The sequence below is a fragment of the Zootoca vivipara genome, chromosome 12, assembly GCF_963506605.1.
Source record: "Zootoca vivipara chromosome 12, rZooViv1.1, whole genome shotgun sequence".
Classification (NCBI taxonomy): domain Eukaryota; kingdom Metazoa; phylum Chordata; class Lepidosauria; order Squamata; family Lacertidae; genus Zootoca; species Zootoca vivipara.
This window is the reverse complement of record NC_083287.1, coordinates 32,160,350-32,185,178: the sequence shown is the minus strand read 5'-3', so window position 1 is coordinate 32,185,178 and position 24,829 is coordinate 32,160,350. Positions and strand designations below refer to the sequence as shown.

Below are 24,829 nucleotides of genomic sequence, written 5' to 3'. Positions count from 1 at the left end.
TGTGACATTCATTGATCCAAACTTCAGAGTCAGAAGCTAGCTAGTCTGTCCTAGAGACGGGAAGTATAATTCTAGAAGGAAGTACAGTAATCTTTTTGTGGGCTATCTATGAGGGAGGAATCGAAACAATAAACTCTATTAAGCAAATTCTGCATCCAGGTTCTAATTTCTAAAAATCCCAGGCCCTCTGGCCATAACAAATGCACCTCAAATTTCTCCTCTGAATATCCCCTTGAAACAGTTCGGTGTCCCAGAGAGATATAAGAGATTAACTGTTTTGCACTAGCTCCATTCACTCCAAATGGGATTTCCTAGTTGCTAGGTTCTAGTGGACTGTTGCAGCAGTTTGAACTTGAGCCAACTTACATAAACATTCAGTCCTCAAAACCTTCTGTCCATGCAGCAACACAGCTCTCCAGAGATTAGACCAACCTGATGTTCTCTACAGTCCACCTGCCTGTTTCCAAGCACTTTGGGGGTCGACAGATATCAGCAAGTTCCAGAAGAGCAGCAAGTGTTAATCTGTAGCATCAAAAAAGATGAGTAGTGACATAACACCTTCAGCAGCCAACTTGCACCTAAAGGCCTTTCCAGATAATAGGTTTTTCAATTTTGAAAAACAAAAGTATTTTCTCCAGGCAGCGTTTTCGACAACAGGGAAAACAGCATATTCCCAACACTTGAACTGCAATGTTTTGCCACTGGAAAAATGTTATTTGCTCCGATCCCTTCTAGAGCATCTGTTGTAATTGTGACTGTATGGGATGCGGATTGACTGAATCTCATGGGCCCATGGCGGTTATGGCATCACTTGTGCCCCACCTGCCTATTTTGAGTCACTGAAGAATAATTGAGGGGGAAATATATTTACAGTCTTAGTGCTCATCTGTCCCTCTAAAACAGGCATCTCCAAACTTCGGCCCTCCAGATGGTTTGGACTACAATTCCCATCATCCCTGACCACTGGTCCTCTTAGCTAGGGATCATGGGCGTTGTAGGCCAAAACATCTGGAGGTCCGCAGTTTGGGGGTGCCTCCTCTAAAATGACACTTATGGAAGATAAGGCTACCAATGGTTGGGATGGCCATGTACAAACTCCGCTATAAAAAAACCCCAGTATGCCTCTAAATACCACTTGCTGGGCAGCACAAGTAGGGAGGGTGTTGTTGTGGAATTTGGGCTTTCAAATTTCAGCAGTGCCCTGTGCGATGCCAAAATTCAGCAGACCACCACCTCCTCTCAACTTCCATTCTTCGTCATTGTTGTGGTGTACCTCGCAGTGTCATCTCAACTCAGTGCCCAGTGAAAACAGGTTGCGCTGTTCTGGTGTCCTGCTTGCCTGCTTTCCCACAGGCATCTGGCTGGCCACTATGAGAACAGGATGGTGAACTGTGATGGCCTTTGGTCTGTTCCAGGAGACCTTGTCTTATGTCCACTCCATAAAGTAGCTTTCCACAACATGGAAGCATAACACACTCAGTGTAGCACTTTAAACTCTGCAATATTTAAAACATCTTACCTTGGGATAGGAACAAAGCACAATTCTGTCACTTGATCCTCTAAACCACTTTGCCCTTGCTTGCCTTTCAAGCTTTTGTTCTGTTTTGCATTGAAGTATACAACTTTAGAAATCAGCACACTTGGCTCCTTGCCTTCCCAGGTTCCTTCTGGAGTTCAACCTTGAACCAATTTATAATTGCTTAGAACCTTTTCTCTCTATCCTCCCAAGACTTTGCTTCTGTTTTTCATATGAAGACAGCATAAAAGGATGCTTACTTGCATAGTGGCACGGCTAGAAAATATATACACGCAGCTAAGAGACAATACTTTCAGTTTTCAGTCAGGATCAATTATCTTACATTCATGTTTCACCCTCCCTTCTTCATATACATGTCAGCCAGCCAGTCAGATTTTTATTGTTTGTAGCCAATGTATATATTTATACTGTCATCAGAAGGAATGAAGTTTCAGTATTACAGTGGCCTCATGTTTTAAAGAATCATCCTTATGAGAGCTCATTATTTATATTATGTATAAATGTGCATACCACTCATATCAATAAAATGGTCAGGAATGGTGGGAGAGTCGTCTAAAAAACATATGGAGGGCACCATTTGTGTTACCCCTGCTGGAGGGTCTGGAGTGGAACCAATGACTTGATTTGTCTGCCCACAGATCACTTGAGTCTATTATGATTTTCTCCTCACAACACAGAGGCAACAAAATGGTATTGAAAATATTGGTGGCTTGTATATCATCATATCCTAAGCATGCCTTTTCACAAATAAATCTTTACTGCTATATATTCATGTATATTGCCTCATGAGGCCCATTTTCTCAACATAGGGTTACTAAATGGGCTTGGGTAACAATGTCTTTATCTTCATTATCTTCCTTGTGGTCAATCCACTGCCATGGGCATCTATGGAGAAAGGGCAGTCTACCCTCAACCATAATACTCCAAGATTCCCAGTTTTCATTTAAAACATTGAACTCTGATATAAGAAAGTCTGCTTACTCCCTCCACCACCACCCCCCATTTTTGCTTCTCTCTGCAATTTCATGTTGTTAGGGAAGGGAAAACTTAAATCTGCAATTTTCTAGCTTGTGCTGCAGCATATTCACAGTCAATTAATCCATTCTCCATATTATATACTCCTAATACTCCCGGATAGATCTGAATTTCACTTGTGACTAGTCCAGTGGAGTTATTAACTGAAAAAACAGCAGGCTACTTGACATTACCACCTGTGTTGAGCATTTCATTGTTTCACGAAGATGAATAAACAAAGTCTCAGAACTTTAAGGAAGGTTTTTAATATTTTTCAATACTATTTTGAGACTTTATTTCATTTGCTTCCTATCAGTTCCCCCTGCCAAGTGCACCAGCAGCATTAAACGCCTGGCTAGACAGTCAATAAGACTCCCAAACAATCTGATGCATCACATTTGCAAGGTTGAGAATCATTCATATGCAGCAGAGAATGTCTAAAGGCAGCATCCATGCTCCTCGTTATCAATGCAAAGTCACAGTGGGAATGAAGTCACAAATATGTCAGAAGTGATTTAGGGGATTAGCAAAACAATACAGAGCTAGGTGACTGACACATATTGGGTTTAGTTGCCCAATTTTAATTTCCACATCTTCCCAAAGAACTTGATAGTTATACAGTATTTTATATGTGAAATAAAGGCCAGGAATTTACTTTAAAGAACTATGTGGCATCTGAAAATATGCAGTATCCAAAGTCCAGTCCAAACAAATCTGAAGTAAAATGAAGAACACAGTATGAATGCCAGTCCTTTTTGTTCAGTCCTTTACAGCCCACTTCATAAACCAGAACATTGAATTTTAAAATCAATTATAGTTTACTTAGACTAAATCTACTTAAATCCAAGTACAGTGGTACCTTGGTTCTAGAACTTAATGTGTTCCGAGAACCCGTTCGACTCCCGAAACCTTTCAAAAACCAAGGCACGGTTTCTGATTGGCTGCAGGAACTTCCTGCATTCAAGCAGAAGCCGCGTTGGACGTTCTGCATCCGAAAAATGTTTGCAAACCGGAGCACTTACTTCTGGGTTTGCGGTGTTCAGGAGCTGATTTGTTCGGCAACTAAGCTGTTCAGGAACCAAGGTACCACTGTACAAGCACTAGTTTCAAGCTGCAAGTTAAATTGATCTAAAACACTTTGGTAATAAAGTTTATTTTTAAAAAATATGATACAATATAACCAACATCCTTTTGCATCAGTAAGCCTAAATTTTTAAGTCTGATCCTGAATATTCTTCAACCAAGGTTCTGAAAACACAGTGTGTTAATATATTGCCACCTGCTGGACATTTTTATCACCCTCCTATAAGAGGTTAGGAATACAGTACTGTACTGTAAACTTGAGAGGGTTGGAGGGTTTTTTAAATAAGTCTGGCAGAGAAATGCATTGCATTTATATATACATTTTCTAAGGAAGCTCTCAGTATTCCTTGCTCTGAGATTCCTTAGAGCCTGGAGTTAGCTATTATTTTCACAGCAGCTTTTCTCACACATATCTCTTTTCTCAATCTTGCAGTAGTTATTTATGGGAACGTATTCATGGTTGAATTTATTCATTTAACATCTTCTTTCCTGTTCTATGAGGAGGGTTTTGACTTAGTTAAAATGAAGGGAGAGAAACTTTTCTAGGGTTCAACCATGTGGGGTAAATGAGAAGTCAAAATGTTGTGAAGGGGGGGATAAATTAAGACAGCATCACAAGCAAAACACTGATAGGTCTGCCGAAATAGATAAATGCATAAACACTTTGCCAAAGGCCCAGGACTGAAACTTAGATTCAAATTCCATCTCAGCCTGATACTTTCTTGTTGGCTGACCTTGGAGAAATTGCTGTTCACCTCAGTGTCCCCATCTGCTAAGCTGAAATAATGAGCCACTGGAGTGAATTCTTGCAATAAGAAGAAGAAGAAGAAGAAGAAGAAGAAGAAGAAGAAGAAGAAGAAGAAGAAGAAGAAGAAGAAGAAGAAGAAGAAAGAAATAATGTTGGTTGTCCTCCTGAACCTCTAAGGTAGGGATACTGTCAAATATTTTACTCCAAAACACTAACTGCTTTCTGTTATTCATTCATTCATATATATATATATATATATATATATATATATATATATATATATATATATATATTTGCGCGCACATGATGCTCTGCAGAGTGCAAGAGGATAGGGCTCCTCCCAGAGGACCTAACCAATATAAAATTCAACAAGGGAAGTGTCAGGGTTGTTGCGACTACTCTAGAGTAACGACTTTCCACATGCTTGTCTTTTAACAGTCTTTATTGGTGCACTCTATTTACAGTGTAACGAGCTGTTGGATGCATGCCTGCTCATTCCGATCCAGAATCCGGCACTGCCCCTTTACGCGACTTTGACCAACATAAAAGCCGCGGGACAGTGAATCTCCTCCCCTTTCTCCTCCTCCTTAATTCCGGTGTCCCCCCTTCCCGCCTCTTTCTCTTCCCGTCTGTGGAGCAGGGGCTCTCCCATGTTGCCAGAGACCTGGCACTCTCTCTCCATTTCCTGACTAGCCCCCTCAGACCCCGCGCTTTCATGGCTGCTTGGGGATGAACTGCTCCTGATGAGAGGGGGAGGTTCTCTATAATCTCTCCCCCTTACAGGAAGTAACAGAGGAAGAGGAAGTGAGGGCAGGGGGGTAAACAAGGAAGCAATATAGCAAGAATTCAAGGACACATTCCAGCCAGGTAAAAACACTAGAGGGCCAAAAGGCTGTGGCTTGGGCAGAGCTCAGAGGGCGAGATAGAAAGGCCATATTTGGCCCCCAGGTCTGAGGCTCTTCACCCCTGTAATATGTGGTTGCTTCATGTGCACATGCTTAGGATGAGTTAGAGGAGGGTGTGGGAAGGAAGGGGCTGCACCAAAGGCTTCATGGGAAAAGGCGGGGTGTGGGGTGGGATGGGGATTCCTCCCAACAGTGATAGTATTGCTTAAGATTCAACCTAAGCAGAATAAGAGGGTTCTTTTGAGGGCAATATGGAGCTTGATGTAACCATGACTCTGCTGAAATTCAGTTTGTGCGTTGTTGTTGTTTAGTCGTTTAGTTGTGTCCGACTCTTCGTGACCCCATGGACCAGAGCATGCCAGGCACTCCTGTCTTCCACTGCCTCCCACAGTTTGGTCAGACTCATGTTCGTAGCTTCGAGAACACTGTCCAACCATCTCATCCTCTATAGCCCCCTTCTCCTTGTGCCCTCCATCTTTCCCAACACGGCTACCTACCTGTAACTAACTCTTTGGCAATCAGCCTTCTTTATGGTCCAGCTCTCACTTCCATACATCACTACTGGGAAAACCATAGCTTTAACTATATGGACCTTTGTCGGCAAGGTGATGTCTCTGCTTTTTAAGATGCTGTCTAGGTTTATCATTGCTTTTCATGCTCAGAGTACTACATAATATTTATAAACCAAAATCAGAATGTGGTGGTTTTTTGGCAATAATAAGCACTACAGTTCTTATTTCTAGTGGGGAAATAATGTTTTTTGTGATAAATGGTCTCGTTTCCATGCCCCCCAAACTGTTAAAGAGCAGGCTGCCCACAAGTTTAATCTCACCTATGCTTTCCCAACAACTGCCTCCTGTGAGGGAGCCAATGCTGATCACCTTGAGTTATATTGCCTTTCACCAGTGCCACGGGACCGCAACAGGCAACCATCAGATATTTTTAAAATTTTGCTTTTTTATTGCTTTTTTTTAAGTTAAAAAAATATAAATCCATTTGCACAGAGTTACAAATTTGGCTGCATATGAGGATATAAATTATAACAAATAAAATAAAACTGCCAAAATAATATCATTATTAACTTGTAGACTGGAGTTATGAGAGAGAATGAATGCCAGAGTAATTACAATTACATTATGATGTACAATAACGTATCATGTTTAAGATTGGTGAACACGGGCAAATAATAGTTTATATTCAAAATTACTATCAGACCTTTTTGCCACACCAGGAAGATATAAACTCATGATCTGGCTTTTAGGGCCTGACTGTTGCTTATCCCGGAACTCTTTCATTATATGAAGCTAAGTAACAAGCTTCCACACACTCACTAGGCTGCTGGGAAATGAACAGTGTGTGTTATTTATTGTGTGCCGCCAGCAACCATAGTAACTTAGACAACATCTAGGATAAGGCTTGGGAATCAAGCCAGCATAGAATAGCCAACACAATATTAATTCCAATGAAAAGGCCACCTCTGCAACCCTTTCCTGCTATGCTGTATGAAACTAAGCATCTAATTCCAAACCAGTATATGATGTGATATATTATCAGGAGATGTAAAATTAGGATGAGCTTGCAGCAGACAAACAGAGCTGGTTAAACAGGCTGCAATGAGGCTTTGACATCTATACCTTTTCTATTCTCACCCCTCCATGAATGGACAATAAAGTCACTATAAGTAGGCCTATATTTTGTTCTGTAAGCAGCTTAAAAATTGTGCTGCTGTGAACTTCCAAGGATCAAGGCAAATCAATAAAACTAAACCAATGAAACAGTACATTATTCACAAACCCACATTCTTTCATTCATTAGAACATTACAGTACTAGACTTCTACCCAGTTTAAACCAAGGGTACCTATGCATTGTAAGGGAGTAGATTGGATGCCCCTTCCAACACTCAATTCTAAGATTCTAGTCTTATAAATGTAGAACTTTATGTTTTAGTTATACATGTGATAATTTGGCAGAAACTAGGGGAAAAAGGGGGAGAGTGGGATTCTGAGAGGTTGGCAGATCAATCGTAAAATTCTGCTAGGTTGAGCGTCACTATACCAGGAGTAATGTTAGTGAAGCATAGTCACAATCCTAAATACGGCCAGAAATAAAATAGAAAGCAAAAGACCAGTTATGTCATCTCTCACTTCTGGCAGTATCCCGGGCAACTTAGCTGCTACCCGTCAATCAAAACAGTGCACACCGATGTCACCGCATGCATGAAAGGCACCCATCAACACACAACAATGGCACAAATGTCTCAATAAAGCCTCCATACGCAGACTGTACTTCCATCCACAAACCATTACCAGGCATATAGCCAGAACAGACCACACAATCTGTAAGACTCCACAGCCTAGTAGAGAAGACGGCAGCAATGGATGTTTGCAGTCATAAGCTCTCATGGCTTTCCCTCAAACAGGGGCTTAAGTCCCAAACACCATCAGCAGCAAGACAATAGGAGAGGACAAAAGCACCCCTTTTCCCAAGGAAAGAGCCAGGATCAGACAAAGGAAGGATAGTTATCCAGTTGCAACCATCAGCCAAACTCCATAGCCCAGTGGATGAAAATAGAAGCCAGAGAAGTCTTCCTGTGGAATTTACGATCCCATACAGACAATAGCTTAGATCCCAGGTTCTTGCTTTGATCTCATGGAAGGGATCCTTTTGTGAGGGGAAGGACCCCTTCCATGAATGCCACTCTCTTTCTGTGAATGGAGCAAAAAGTTATTTAACTGGGGTATGACAGGGACGATGATAATTCACACAGAGTTTTATTTTTAAAGGTTTGTTAGGAAATGAACATCACATAAAATGGAGGTGCTCCTCTCACCTGTCCTACTCTTATGAGACATTAAACATGCATTTATGGTGATCAAAAGAAGAGAAGAGGGACACTTCTCTGTTCAGCTGGGTTTATTAATTGATAAAATGAAAGGTGTATTTCTTATGTTGGACTAAATGTTTCATGGAGAAACAAGCTATTCAAGGACTCTCCCCTTTAGACATATGAAAAATAATAGGACACAGTGTTAGATTTATGGGTTTTATCCATTCTCCATTATTTGACCCACTTTAATGTAACTTCAGAATATTGCTGTATCCCAGCTGTAGAAGCCACCTGTAATTTCTATTTGCTTAAGTGCAGCTTTTATAGCTTTTTTGTACCTACTGCATCCTTTTTCTAATTACCATCAATTTGAGCAGCAAGTGACATTCTTTAAAAACCTCCAAGCCAATTAAATCAGAAGTTCTCTCTTTCTATAATGCCAGGATCCATGTTGTCATACACACCTTTTACAGCAGCTGAATGCCTAGTTCCAAATGGCACTGCTTGGAAGCAAAGCAAAATACCAAGCATCGTATTGTTCTCTATGGGGCCAACCTATTTTCTTTCTTTATGTTGTAGCAATTGGCAGGAAAGCAGCTGACCAACTAAGGTCAACTAAATTAGAAGCATTTAAGATTCTGCTTACTGTATTTGTGGCATCGTAGCACTTAAGGGCTCTGTGTCATTATGAGTTTACCAATAGAACTTCACTGCAGCCTTAAATGCTTTTGATGCAGCTGGCCAAGTTGCCTTCAATTAACCAGTGCAGCTGGGCCAACAGCATCTGCCCTAAGAAAAATAATAATTTTGGAATTATTCTAGGTACCACTGAATATTGCAGTTTAAAACAGATCAAACTGCGTTACTCTGGAGCAAACAACGATAAGGACAAAGTGGCCAGGTCTCATTTTTCTTTTTCTTTTTTTCAATCAAAGCAGTTTTGACTGAAGCAGCAGAGTGCAGGAAGGTGATGTATTGAACACTCCCCCACAATACCATTTCCTTGTGCAAAATAATCCCTCCCCTCCCCAAAAAAGATGGCATTTTCCCTGGAGGAGAAAATGAAAAGCACAGCGTAGGCGAATAAGCAAATTCTCTACCAGTGGGATGAAAGAAGGCAATTACTCTGGCAAAGCCTTGGCACAGCTTTAGTGACAGATTTAAAAAGAGATGGGGAACTGGTGGGCCCTTCAGTAGATGCCAGACTATAATTTCTATAATCCCTGATCGCTGGCTGTGACTGATGGGAGCTGCGGTCCCAAGCCACCTGGAAGGCCACAAGTTCCCCTTCCCTGCTTTAAAAACAAGTACGATACAGGTCAGGGACACAGGTGGTGCTGTGGTCTAAACTACAGAGCCTAGGGCTTGCTGATCAGAAGGTCAGTGGTTTGAATCCCTGCAACGGGGTGAGCTCCCATTGCTCGGTCCCTGCTCCTGCCCACCTAGCAGTTCGAAAGCACGTCAAAGTGCAAGTAGATAAATAGGTACCGCTACAGCGGGAAGGTAAACAGCGTTTCCGTGCGTTGCTCTGGTTCGCCAGAAGCGGCTTAGTCATGCTGCCCACATTACCCGGAAGCTGTCTGCGTATAAACGGCGGTTCCCTCGGCCAGTAAAGCGAGATGAGCACCACAACCCCAGAGTCATTCACGACTGGACCTAACAGTCAAGGGTCCCTTTACCTTTACAATACAGGTCAGCCAATACTATATACAAGTTGGAAGTTGGAAGATGCAGTGAAGCAGACATCTACTGTGCCTAAGAACGCCATTTAATGAAAAGGTTACCTAAGTTATTTGTCTTATGGTGCCTAGACTCAGTTAACCACAGGTTATTGTTGTTAAACCACAGAGTCTAGGGCTTGCTGATCAGAAGGTCGGCGGTTCGAATCCCTGCAACGGGGTGAGCTCCTGTTGCTCGGTCCCAGCTCCTGCCCACCTAGCAGTTCGAAAGCACGTCAAAGTGCAAGTAGATAAATAGGTACCGCGACAGCGGGAAGGTAAACAGCGTTTCCGTGCGTTGCTCTGGTTCGCCAGAAGCGGCTTAGTCATGCTGCCCACATTACCCGGAAGCTGTCTGCGTATAAACGGCGGTTCCCTCGGCCAGTAAAGCGAGATGAGCACCACAACCCCAGAGTCATTCACGACTGGACCTAACAGTCAAGGGTCCCTTTACCTTTACAATACAGGTCAGCCAATACTATATACAAGTTGGAAGTTGGAAGATGCAGTGAAGCAGACATCTACTGTGCCTAAGAACGCCATTTAATGAAAAGGTTACCTAAGTTATTTGTCTTATGGTGCCTAGACTCAGTTAACCACAGGTTATTGTTGTTAAACCACAGAGTCTAGGGCTTGCTGATCAGAAGGTCGGCGGTTCGAATCCCTGCAACGGGGTGAGCTCCTGTTGCTCGGTCCCAGCTCCTGCCCACCTAGCAGTTCGAAAGCACATCAAAGTGCAAGTAGATAAATAGGGACCACTCCGGCGGGAAGGTAAACGGCGTTTCCGTGTGCTGCTCTGGTTCGCCAGAAGCAGCTTTGTCATGCTGGCCACATGACCCGGAAGCTGTCTGCGGACAAACGCCGGCTCCCTCGGCCTATAGATTGAGATGAGCGCTGCAACCCCAGAGTCGGACACGACTGGACCTGATGGTCAGGGGCCCCTTTACCTTTTTATTGTTGTTAACAATACAGTCAGACCTTGGATCCCGAACGCCTTGTGAGTTGAATGTTTTGGCTCCCAAACGCTGCAAACCCAGAACTGAGTGTTCCACTTTGCAAACTATTTTTCGAATCCAAACGTCCAACGGGGCTTCCGATTGGCTGCAGGAGCTTCTTGCAGCCAACTGGGAGCCACACCTTGGTTTCTGAACTTTTTGGAAGTCAACTGGACTTCCGGAACGGATTCCGTTCGACTTCCGAGGTACCACTGGAGCATTGTTGCTGTTTCTCACCACTCTTCACCATAAGATCTCAGGGCTGGTTAGAACAATGTGAAAAATGCAATACTGAAATCGAAAGAATAGAGTAGGTCCTAAAAACATACATCTCGGGGGCTCGTGACCAGGGTAAAGAGGTGTGTCTTCAGCATATGAGGAAAACCATAGAATGAACGTGCCAGTGGGGAAGGAATTAAGTCCTTCGCAAGACTTAAATCTCCAAGAAAAGAGAGCCCCAGCAGTAAACTGCAGGACAGAGTGTTCTGTTCAACTAAGAAAATGCCATACAATTATTATAGCTAAACTGCCAAGAGGGGAAGATGTGTGGGATGTAGGAATCAGAATTCTAGCCCACCTATTAATGAAGAGTACTGTATTTTTTAAACTTTCCTGACACTCTTTTATACGCCTATATGTAAAGCTAATGCTCTCAAGACAGAACCTGAAATGCGGATATAACTCCAAAAGAAGAGGTGGGGCCAATCTTTCCTTCTGCAACAAGTGCCATATGTGTGATGATTATCCATCTGGTGGACAGAGATTATTTGTCCACACACTCAATGCAAAGGGCTTCTGCTGACTCTTAAAGATCAAAAGAGTTATTGGAGAGCAGCACTGACAAGACAGAGAAGCTCAAGAGGAACATAGGAAGTTGCTTTTTACTGGGTCACCTATTTGTCCATCTAGCCTAGTCTTGTCTACTAGGGATTTCTACTAGTACAGGTATCATCTTCCATTCTGTCCTGTATTTGCCACACGCAGCACTGTTTCCATTCTACTGCAGTTTGTCTCGCTGTCTGCTGGAGCAAAATTATGTGATTTATATACAGTGGTACGTCGGGTTAAAAACTTAATTCGTTCGGGAGGTCCATTCTTAACCTGAAGATACCACTTTAGCTAATGGGGCCTCCCACTGCCACCACCGCCGCAGGATTTCTGTTCTCATCCTGAAGCAGAGTTCTTAACCCGAGGTACTATCTCTGGGTTAGCAGAGTCTGTAACCTGAAGCATCTGTAACCTGAAGCGTCTGTAACCCAAAGTACCACTGTAATTAATCGCGTAAACCAGGCATGTCAAACCTGCGGCCCTCCAGATGTTTTGGACTACAATTCCCATCTTCCCCAACCACTGGTCCTGCTAGCTAGGGATCATGGGAGTTGTAGGCCAAAACATCTGGAGGGCCACAGGTTTGACATGCCTGGTAAACTATGGTTACCATTATGTTATGCCACCCCATTCATTTCAGTGCAAAGCCAAGCCAATGCGCTGGGTATACAGTAATTAATTACATATCATTTGCAGATTAAAAGCAACCATAACAGCAAATGTCAATTGTATCCCTGGATTGATTTCCATTGCAGACATAGAAAGAATAAGCAAACATTGTCGATTTCTGCTCCTGTTTCTATTTTCGTTGGAATTCTCCCAAAACCTTATTGTCTCTTCTGACTGGGAGTAGCTCTCAGCAGCTCTCTCAGGCAGAGGTCTTTCGCACCACTTGCTATCTGATCCTTCTAACAGGAGATATCAGAAACTGAACATGGAGCTTTCTGCAGGAAAAGCATGTGCTCTGTCACTGAACTATGGCCCCTCTGCATGTTATAACTGTTGTTAAGTCAGCTCCAACCTAAACTTTGTGGTCAAATTTTAGGATAAGGCTAGAAAAGTTCTAGTTTTGCACTCTGTGTTTTATCCCTTTTTAAATTAAAAGCAAGTAAGTAGGCAGATTCCTCAGTTTCCTTCTCTTCTCAAGCCCACCTTACTTAATCATTTTCTCCCACTTATCCAAATACTGTACAACATTTACTTCAACTCAAGGCATTGCCTAACGAAAAGGAAGCACAAGTATCGCACTAGAAACTACAAATGAAGCAAGTACAAAGCAACAAGCACTGCTCCCTCTCCTTGGCTTTCAAGACAGCTTGTGCTGAAGGACCCTTCAGAGGAGAGCACCTTGCATAAATAAATAGAAGTGGGAAAGCAGAAAGACGGAAATCCAGCCTGTTTGTTAAATTATTGTTAGAACATGTTTCCAACGCTCAAGATGATTGTCAATAAGTATAATGCGTGCCACAAATACATATTCATTCATTGTTTAAATGATACGTTAGAAAAGCATAAGCAACTAGAACAACTAGAACAAACGAACAAACATGAACACAACAAATTCTAGAGTCAGTAGCCACATGCCTTCTGAAACAGAAACCTTTTACAACTTCTATGGAAGTCCATGGGGAAAGAGCAACCTCACATCTCTTTGGGGAGAATGCTCCAGGACTTTGAGGCAACTGTGATCAAGATCCTGGTTCTCACAGAATACGATGTTGTTACCTCCAAACCTGAAATTACTTGGTCCAAAAAAAAACCCCACAACAACCCCACAACCCAGAATAGCTACCAAGGGGGCTCGTGCATGGAAAAGCAGTCTCAACTATTTTAACAATGGCTTCAATTTGCTTTTACGGTACATGTTTTTGTGTTGCCCTGGTGTTACAGTATGCTTGCTGCAAAAAATATGCTCTTGGCCCCCAGCTTCATATTGACCCAACTGTAGTTCCAAGTTATCCTTATGGGTAGGAGCCCTACATGGGGCACCCAACAGTAGTCAAACTTAGAAGTTATGAAAGGGTGTGTTCACATGGTGAGATCCCTCCTTTGCAAGAATTATGCTTCCTTAAGTTACTTATTGTTGCTTGAAAAGAATCTCAGTTATAGAAGCCTGTGGACAACTCATCACTCATTATGTTCCAGCCATCACTACATACTTCTTTTGGCCCAGCATGCCATTTTGCATTTTACAATATGCCAGATTTATATTTGTCCTTATCATAATCACTATCACCATCTGCTATGGAATGCTTACCAAAACAATGCATGCCACTCAATCCTTGAAGGGAGAAATGTCTTGCCACCAGACAAGACTTGTTTTAATGTAAATTGTGGGCCAGCTTCTTTTAATCTAACAGTTAGGAGACTCTTATAGAGCTTCTGCTTAGCTGCATGACTAAACATGATACGGCAAACAATTTAATGCACATGGCCTCCCTCCAAAGAGTCCTGGGAACTGTAGTTTGATGCGGGTACTGATATTTGTAGCTTTGTAAGGGGTACAAAGGATTTTTTTGGGGGGGAGCCATATGCTTTCAAAGTGACCAAAGATGCTCTAGAAATGTTTGTGGTAGTAACTGTATCAGGTTTAATATAAGAAGATAAGAAGAGCCTGCTGGATCAGGTCAACAAGCCATCTGGACCAGCATCCTGTTCTCCAGTGGCCACCCAGATCCCTGTGGGAAACTCCCAAACACGTCATGAGCACAAGAGCACTCTTCTCCCTTCTGGTTGCCAGCATCTTGTATTCAGAAGTATTACTGCCACGGAGGCAGAGCGTACAGTACTCATGTTTATATTCTCAAAGGCCCCTGCAGCACACTGTCCTCTTCATTCCAGCCTGGCTCTGCTAAACCATCTTCAACAGCTGCAACCACCATACCTATCACCTGTGTCAACTTCAAGGTTCCTGCTCTTCTAATCCTTATTTTTAATGCTCTCCTTCACCTCTGACAACATCTCTTCACGCCTATCTTCATAAACGCCTTCCCTCTCTTAAACCTCAAGCTTACATTTGTTGCTCTCATTCTCTGTCGCCACTTCTTCCTCCAAAATCCTGTTAAAGACCCAGCATAGCCTTCTCAAAACAGTGCTCCTTAATTCGCTGCCACCTTGATGATAGCCTTCTAGCAAAGGTCTGTGTGACTTCTGCCTTGCACAGCACCGAGAAATTGGCTAGATCTAAATACTGTATATTCCTGCATATAAGACTACTTTTTAACCAAGGAAAATCTTCTCAAAAGTTGGGGGTCGTCTTATATGCCGGGTCGTATTTTTTATATGGCGAGTATATCCCAAACTCTACATTTTAACTGGGGAAAAAAATGGGGGTCGTCTTATACGCCGGAATATACGAAATACCTAATAGTTGCATGTTCTCAGTATTGCCACAATATTGAGGTGTTTTGGGTGGGGAGGCAAAAATCTCAGCCTAACATCTGTTTTATTTATCATTTGAAATAAACCAAAAACTCCAATAAACTGAATTAAACATATTCAGCATCAGTGACTAACCAAGTGATGCAGAGAATCCCCCAGGTATTCAGCTCCATCTCTTCACCTGTAAAAGTGAAATCTGATGTGTTCTCAGCTCATATTGTAGATGATTAGCTGGGGAGCCAAATTCAGCAGTACTGCATTCATTATGGATGGCTGGAAGATACAGAGAATTTAACCTTCCTTTATTCTCAATAAAATTTACTTGGATGGGAATTGTAGATGTTCTTGCTAGAATTATCCCTACAAAGGGATGCGGGTGGCGCTGTGGTCTAAACCACCGAGCCTCTTGGGCTTGCCGATCAGAAAGTTGGCTGTTCGAATCCCTGCAACGGGGTGAGCTCCCATTGCTCGGTCCCAGCTCCTGCCAACCTAGCAGTTCGAAAGCACACCAGTGCGAGTAGATAAATAGGTACCGCTGCAGTGGGAAGGTAAACAGCGTTTCTGTGTGCTCTGGCTTCCGTCACGGTGTTCCGTTGTGCCAGAAGCGGTTTAGTCATGCTGGCCACATGACCCAGAGAAAGCTGTCTGTGAACAAAGGCAGGCTCCCTCGGCCTGAAAGCGAGATGAGACAACCCCACAGTCACCTTTGACTGGACTTAACCGTCCAGGGGTCCTTTACCTTTTACCTTTATCCCTACAATATTATTAGCCTTTAAATTATGTCCTTAGTGACATCTGGCTGTGATCATATGCATTTTTTTTACTGGAAATCATATTCCATGAAAATCAACAGTACAGTACAGTCATACCTCGGTTTAAGTACGCCTCGGTTTGAGTATTTCCAGTTTAAGTACTCCGTGGACCCGTCTGGAACGGATTGATCCACTTTCCATTACAGTGGTACCTCTACTTACGAATTTAATGCGTTCCGAACACACATTCGTAAGTTGAAAAAAATTGTAAGTCGAATCCCATAGGAATGCATTGGGATAAAAAATTCGTAAGTAGAAGCAACCCTATCTAAAAATTCGTAAGTAGAAAAAATCCTATCTAAACCGCATCCAAGATGGCGGACGGAGCTCCATTCGTAAGTAGAAACATTCGTAAGTAGAGTTATTCGTAAATAGAGGTACCACTGTACTTTCAATGGGAAAGTTCGCTTCAGGTTAAGTACGCTTCAGGTTAAGTACGGACTTCCAGAAACAATTGTGTTTGTAAACCGAGGTACCACTGTACTTAGGTTTAAGAAAGTCTGTTTTAATTTGGAGTGCATAATTCAGTTTCTTAAACCAACATAAATAAAAGGATGTTTCTTACAAGGAAGCACTCATCTTTGCCCTGACTACTGTCCACACCCCAAAAAAACAATTCATCCATGAACTATATGTTCACTTTTCCCATGAAGAAAGATAGTAAAGTTAATATTCAGCATCTCATTCTTGCTTTGAAAATGTGGAGGTTTAAGTAAGTTCAGAGGTAATTATCCCAGGATAGCCAGCTGTGCAAACTGGCTGGAAAGGTTATTTAATATAGAGTATCGTTAACCATTATTAAGTTGTTTTATCACTTTCAGAGGCATGAAACTGGGCTCATTGGCTAACCTCTATAAAACTGTTGCCATATGTTCTTGTTCATGCCAACCACTGCCTTTTATGACTGTGGATACTGTGTTGGAGAAAGATCAAGGGGACCATTTCAAATCTCTGCTTAGCCATGAAACTCACCCATGTGTCAGGTATTTCCCCTCACTTTAGCATACAGTATCTTACATTGTTGTTTTGAGGATTTATTTATTTATTTATTGCGCCAGGTGCAGGGATTCCCCTGAACTACTCATAGAATGGAAGAATAGGAACATAAATATAACCAATGTTATAATCTCTGTGGCATGGCAGTGAATGGGAAATAAAATTCATAAGTGGCCACGTGTATCTTAAGGCTGCAATCCTATAGCTTACTTACTTGAGAAGAAGTCCCATTGAACTCAATGGGCGATCTTCTGAGTAGTGTTGATTAGGGTGGTGCTGCAAAACCTAATTTCTTTGCAATACCCGGTAGAATCTGACTCGTGTCACCCTCACAAACAAATGAGATCAAATATCACCGCAGGGTTGCTCTGAAAACACTGCTTGAAAAGGGGAACATGTTTCATCTTTTTCCACCATGACAACCAGCAAGGTTAGGACTAATTGGTAATGCTAGCTTACTGCTTTAGAAAGCTTAACACCCTCTATTACTATAATTTTAATAGCTACTGAATAGTAGCTACTATAATTTCAATAGCTACTGAATAGAGGGTGGCAGACCAGTCTAAGCGTCAGCTCTGTCTAGCCCTCACCCATCACTGTGTCAAAGCCCTGAATTTTATTTTATTTTTATTTTATTTTGCTCAGCCTCCTCCCCACAGCTGATTTTAACAGATGAAAAAGACACCTGGAGACCTGATCATGTCTTTCCCACTAATTAGGCCCTATAATTCAGCATGATTCTTCCACAAGTGTTAATTCCATATTTAACCTGAAATTCCTGCAAGCTACACAACGGTGTAGCTTTAACATGGCAGAACGTGGCTCTTAATTTTGTGGGTCAGCCCTTTTGCTCTGCTACTGTTTATGGAGAGTGGAGGTAGAGTCTAATTTCTTGTATCAAAAAAGGAAGAATTCGCAGTGATGAACAGAGACGGGCAGTTCACAGGCCACACAGCCAAAACTTCAAGCATCACAGAGAGATAGCTGTTATCACCAAAATACAATTCTCTCCATTTCTTCCATGGGCCTCAAAGATATAGGAAAAACCGCAAAGGCACATCCAAGAGAATTAATACATATGTGTATTTTATATGTGTGTGCGCGCACACACGCATGTCTTTATTATTATTATTATTATTATTATTATTAATAATAATAATAATTTAAAACAGGGGGTGCTAAACCCCAACCCAGAGGTTTGATGTGCCCTTCCAAGAATGTTTTTTTCTGGAAAAGAGACCCTACCCATTTTGGCAGCAGTGGTAAAAGGAAAAATGAATAAAGTAAACACAGCACTGGGAGGCCCAGAGAAGTTAACACACCCACCCCACCTAATACTGGGTGGCCGCCTTTCTGCTGATAAGGTTGATCATTTGATTGTTCGAGGATAGGACAGTGGGTGGGGGTCCTGTAGAGGGGAACACCTGCAAGAGTGTTGGGTGGCAACACCCAATGCTAGACCCTGGAAAGTTGACTAATAGTTTTTGGCTTAAGGGCCACATTCATCCTTAGTCACCCCTACTTTAAATGGTACCACTTCCTCTACCACTGGTATCTCCTGGTGAGAAAAGCTACTGTGTTTCACTTCTAGGTAATATTAGGGGTTTTTTAAAAAGGCATAAGATTCCTACAAGGGAACCAAAATGCCAGCCTCACTTGCTCTGTTCACAAACTGTTGGTATTTGAACAGGGCCGGCCCGCCCATGAGGCAAAGTGAAGCAACTCCCTCCCCTCCATGGCCTTTGATTCAAAGGTTGATTGGATTCTCTCTCCTTGTTCCCTGGCAGGTGGCAGGAAAGGAGCCATTTTGTGGTTCGCCTCAGGTAGCAAAATGTCTTAGGCTGGCCCTGTATTTGAGGCATACTGTGGGTTAAATCCACAGAGAACGGAAGCTTTAAAGCAGCACCCCTCTGAGTTAATGGTGTTGTTCTTTCTTTCCTGCCTTCCTCCTGCCAGGACTTTTGGCGGGAAAATTATCTTTCAATGTTCAGAAGTAAATCATTTCCTTTGAAATACCCTCTCCTCCAAATTAGTCCATATTGTTTAATTGTACCTACTGCTATTGGCAAATTAAGTCTGCATTATTTAACTGTCCCTATAGCTGTAGGCAAACAAGGGCATTTAAATCAAATAATGTGCCATTCTACATATTTTTAATGTTCTTTTTATGATCCTGTTGCACGTGCTTCCAAATGATTGCTTGGGGCTGCTAATGGGGCCCAAGTGGTTATTGGGTAGAATGTGTGGCAAGATTATGAAAAGAACCTTTTCGCACACACAAAAGCAGAATGGTCTTTGCTTTAAATATACTTGGAACGTGCTTCCAAGTAATTGCTTGGGCCCATTAGTGGCAATAGGAAATGGCTTGCCCGACAGCCAAACTACACATTACGTTAAACGAGTCTTCACACTTGCATCTCTGTGTTGTTACCTTTTTAAAGTAGCAGCCATTGGAGGCGGTGGCCGCAGTGCTGTGGTTAGGACTGCCTTTCACACTAGAAAACTGCATACGTTCTCAAATGCGGAGTATAAAGATGCTTCTAAAGAAATCAGCAAAGATCTGGGGTTTCTTGGATGGGAGAGGAAGTGTGTAACCTCAAAATTTCAGGGGGAATCCCAAGAGTGTGGGGAACACCAGAAGGTGTTGCAGCAGGCAAGGTTTTCCTATAGCCCAGTGATGGCCAGACGTGGCCCTCCAGCTGTTTTGGGACTACAACTCCCATCATCCCTAGCTAAGAGGACCAGTGGTCAGGGATGATGGGAATTGTAGTCCCAAAACAGCTGGAGGGCCAAGTTTGGCCATCACTGCTATAGTCAGTGTCAGTGTGGGATCTGTGGATCTGGGAAGTGTACTCACTGTGTGAGGAAGCCTTGCAGTGAGCTTTCCCCAATACTGTACCAGGAGGCAGTCAAGTAGCTGTATTTATTAGTAAACTACAGATCAGCTACTCAGCACAGCAGCTAGGACCTGCTACACTAAGACTAAGACTCCAGTTCCTACTCAGCTTTAGAAGGAACTATACCTAGGAAGGGGAGTTTCTACTACAGACTAGGCATGTCTCTTAAGGAGAGAGGCCACAATTTTCATATCGGCAGATATGAAACAAAGCCACATCTTATTCCCATAGTATATTCTTCTGAACATAGCTGTCAACCCCTATTTCCTCTCAAGATATGAAAACTTCTCAGTCTGGGCTCTTCCTGCAGCACCACTCACACACACACAAACAAAGTTTGAAGTCTGAATAAAAGTCCCAACGCCAATATCCAGTCACAGAGCAAAAGGTATCCATTTGAAGAATGCTGGTTTTCTATCCTGAGTTTAGACATCTTACTTTGAAATTATCCCAGGCAGCCTCACCAAGAGACCTCATGATTGGTGTCTTAGTGCAAATCAAATCACTTCAAAGATAAATAAATCCCTGTGCCTTTATGCTGTCACATTCTGTTTTTATTCTTAACACTGTTTTGTTATGAGGTTCTTTGTAAAACGAAAACAGAAAACCCAACAGACACAAATTATGTCTGTTGCCTTGAGTTCCTTTTAACAGAAACGCAATTAGCAAATTTAAGAAACAAATAGCATTCTAGACCAGAGACACATCTTGACATACACAAATGGAACACACTGTGCTCATTAGCCCGCATCACATTTACAGTACTTAAATTTGTAGAAAATTTGAAGGCTCAATTTGGATAAGCTCAGTTTGGGTAAGGGTTAGTCTTGTAACACCTTAAAGACTAACAAATGAATGATGCCATAAGCTTTCATGGACACAAGTCCACTTCAGCCGATATAGAAAGTGTAGAAGCTGTATCCTGAGATACAGGTTTATGGGAACACGGCTGGAGTAAGGTTGTTAAACAGTAAGGTCAGAAGGAAAGGAAATGCAGAAAGCACAGACATCATTAACAGTGATAATTGAGTCATAAACAGTGATCATAATCAACAATAGTTTTGTGAACAACAAAGGCATCCTAGCACTGGAAAGCTAGTTAACAGAGACTGTGATAAAACAAAAACTAAGCACCTTTGTCCCAGTTCAAGCCACAGGTAACAGCACTGAACCTCTTGATGGATTGTAATTCAATACTGTAGTTTAGAGATGTCAGGTTGCAGTGAGTGTTTAGTCCCCTACATGAAATGCCACTTCAAGCCCCATGTAACTTTATAAAGAGAGACTGGTATTCTCAAGAAGAGGTTTCCCATCTAGGTGTTTTATCTTGAGTACGTATCCTGTCTGCCTGCTTCTCTGTCCCACCTAGTTAATGAAATAAATTCTTGCAGGAAGGGATAATCTCTTTCTCACTATTCCCCCCCCCCCCGGAACGATAGTAACAAATGGTCATCCCACAGCTGGATCTCCCAGAAATACAATTATGGTTGTAGCAAGTGGCATAATTTCCGAGGATCAACCTTTGCTATTTCTGCAGCTAGTGTAAATTTCAGAACTTATTTTCTTAGCAACAAGAAGAAACCAAAGTGGAAAAAAAGTTTATTGAGCGGGACTCTCTTAAAAAAAGAAGAAATTGTAGAGCTTTATGAATAAGTTTGCATACCATCTACTTGCATACCATTACATCAGTAGTTTTGGAATAGAAATAAATATTAAGGGCATTTTCACAGAGGAGAGAGATAACTTTATTAAAATAGCTATGTTGTTTAAGAATTAATTCTGGACATAAAATACTGGGTTCATTCAGTGTCACCATCTATAAAAACTTTTTTTTCAGTAAGTGGAAAAACCAAGACAATGCAAGAAAGATCAGCTATGCTAAAGTTATCAAGAGCACTATAAAAAAAATCAAATGCAGAGAGCTCCAGAAGAATGCATTTCCACAAACGAATCAGTTTTTGACATATTGGCACAGTTGTCACAGATGCTTGTACACAAGCCTCTACACCATATCCTAGCCACAGGAAAAGACGACTCTGTGCCATTTTTGCAGGGGTTAGGGAGGAATATGTATGGGTAAATTCAATTGTTAAACCCACTCTGACCTCATTTCACTCAAGTCATACTGAGTGCAGCAAACAGCTACAAAGAGAACAAATATTTCTGGGAATACCCAGTAGGAGCAGGGACTCTACTACTGTTAACTGACATGGATGCCAACAAGCATATTCAGAGTATAAACACAAAGAGCAGTAGTCAGACACAGAAAAATGTGACAAGATGACTACTGAACACTGACATAAGGAGTCTATGCAATGGAGCAAGTCCTTCATATGTTATTTTCACTGTAAGCAGTCAAGTGGATCTGGTCCAGATGGAAAGGCAGAAAACAAATCAAGTACAGTAACTAAAAATCTGGTGGTTTGTTGTTGAACCAGGTCTTTGTATCCGATATAAAAGCAAAACTCACAACTGCTCGCACAATTCTTGCTCCTCCTAAAGCAATACTGTATATACACACACCCTTGCTTAGAAATCTGCTCAAATGCCATTTAGGAAGGAGGTGGGAATGGGGAAGCCTAACAACAGGAAGCCAGGATCACAAAAGGGGCTTTCCTTGTAATTTGAACATGCAATAAAACACACATGTGGAATCTATTTGCCATTCAGAGAAATACCCAGACGCTAAATGCAGAATGATCCAAACAATAAAATGATACTATTTTTAAAATGTAACATGCTGACGCTTGCTAAGTGGCTGGAATAAATGTAATAATACAATAATAATCTGAGATATGAAATATCGAGTCATTGTGCATTAACCTGGTGCCACTTAAATGTCCTGTGATTGGAGATTGCTTCCACCTGTAGTTTGCTCTGCATTTGTATCAGAAAATCAATATTAAAACTGTATGGTTCAACTGGGTCTCCCCGTTATGATGTCCTTCCTGCAACCTGCCAATGCAGCCATCGCTTTCCTCACTGCTTCCTCCGAAGTCTTCTTCATGGAGCAGTTCTAACTCCTTTTCATGAGCAACATTTAACACAGCTCCAACTGTACCAAGCATTTGCTTGCTAATATTTCCATCTACATTCTACAAACAGTGTGACATTGGTGACTGCCTCCCAAGACTGTGGTTGTCATCCCTTTATTAAGCATTGGAGAAAGATCGCGTTGTTTTCAACATGATCGGCACATGCCTCCACAGATCATCTCCCCAGATGGATCAGAGTTAACCTAAGCACTGGGAAATCCTCACCCAAGTTAGACTCAAGGGAGAGGCACCGAAGAGCAGCAGACCAAATGGTCTGGGCATCAAGGTGTAAGTTTCCTCAACAAAATCCACCCACCCCACTTCCAGGAGAAAAAGGTCAGCCAGGATCTGCAACAGCAGACTGGCTATGGATCTGCAACTGTGGCTAATCAAGAACTCCAAGCCCCCCGGAACTGACCTTAGAACAGTTTTTCCCCAACTTGTGCCCTCCAGATGTTTAGGACTACAACTCCCATCACCCTTGACCACTGACCATGTTGATGGGAACTGTACTCCCAAATCGTCAGGCTTGGAAAGGCTGGCTTAGAGAACCCACCAGGCATCTTTATATCTGCAGATCCAGCTTCCTAAAAGGGTAACACGCTCCCTACTAAAGAGCCCTCGTACGACCAAGTAAGCTGAGGGAGAACCCCCAAACCTGAAGACTACCATTTGCTCCAATGCCTCTTTCCTGCACGACCGTTTGCAGCTCCCATCGCCAGCGTTTCCCAAAATTAGTTCCGCCCCAAATAAACGAAAAGGCGAAAACTTGCGAGGACTCACAGCTCTCATGGATCCGCCGGGAGGGAGTTGGCGTTCTCTGTCGGTTCCCTGCCGAAGCAGCTTATTGCAATCCCGCCTAGGAAACCGAGAGTCGAGTGGTCGTTGCACGAGTTGGTTCCTTAAATCCCATACAAAGAGAGCGCACAGGGAGAATCGCTACTGCAAGCAGCAGCAGCTGCTTTGCTTTCCAGCAGCCCTGCTCCGGCACCCCCAGCCCCAAAGACCGACCAGGGGCAGAGATCAAGCCCACCGGGGTCTTCCTTCCAGGCTCAAGCGAGCTGCCTGCACGCCCAGCCACCAAGCCCGGGCAGCAGCTCCGCGAGGGCAGAAAGTGGCTGAGCGAGCGGCCAGCGCGCAGCCAAGGAGCAGCAGCGCCTCCTCGCCCCGGTCCCAGCCAAAGAAGCCAAGCGGAGAGAGCCGGGCGCCGCTTTCGCTTTAAAGGAGCCGCACGCTCGGCAACGGGAGAGCGCCGCTGAATGGCGCAGGAGCTCGGCGAGCGTCCGTCACGGGGGCGAGAGGGGCGGGGGCTCCCTCGGGAAGAGGAGGGGGCCGGGGGCCGAGAGCCGAAGCGCGCTTATCCCCAGCACTGAGAGACGCCTCCTTTCCAAAAGTCCAAACCCCAAGGAGAAAGGCAAAGGGAGAGCCTCTGAGCGCGTGTGAAGTGCCTTTCCCACCTCCCCGAGTCAGAAACCACCTTGGCTCTCTGCAGAGCTTCCTTTCCAACCCGATCGGAATGGAAGGATATTGATCACACTGGAAGGAGAAACCAGCCATCTTTCATGGGGAAATAGAGCCATTGGCATCCCCCGCCCGTACCCTCCCCAGGAAAAAACAAACCAACCATTGAGCTCAAACTTACTTAGCAGATCCTTCACAAAGACAAATGGAGGGTGCATTTGCAACCCCCTTGTTGCAAGCCCTTTCTGCTCTTGCCTTGACATCTATCAATCAGTTGTTCCTCTTGGCAGGAAGAGGGTGCCTGATGCCATCTGAATGGTTTTTATGAGTGTAGCCATAATTCCTTTCACACACACATAAAAGACTACCCAAGGCAAGGTTTGCGGAAGGGCAAAACCATCACCATCATCATCATCATCATCACAGGAGAAAAGCATCACCGTGATGCCACAGAGCACCTCTAAATAAGCAGGCGGCCCTGTGTGAGGAGAAACAGCAGCATGCTGGGGACCAGGGATGCAGCGAAGTAATTTTAGACCCTGGACTTGAACAGTCTGAGGGTGCCCCTCAATGCCACACCTTTAAATGACC

The 24,829-nt window shown here is 43.0% G+C and overlaps 1 protein-coding gene across 1 annotated transcript in view; it reads right to left on the bottom strand.

The window, feature by feature from the left end:
- CALCR (calcitonin receptor) overlaps positions 1-23,938 on the bottom strand; it is a 140,014-nt gene extending 116,076 nt beyond the window's left edge. Inside the window, exon 1 of the mRNA XM_035129172.2 lies at positions 23,561-23,938. The gene's annotated coding sequence lies outside the window, so the exon portion shown is untranslated. The remainder of the gene's footprint in view (positions 1-23,560) is intronic.
- Between the last annotated feature and the right edge of the window lie 891 nt (positions 23,939-24,829).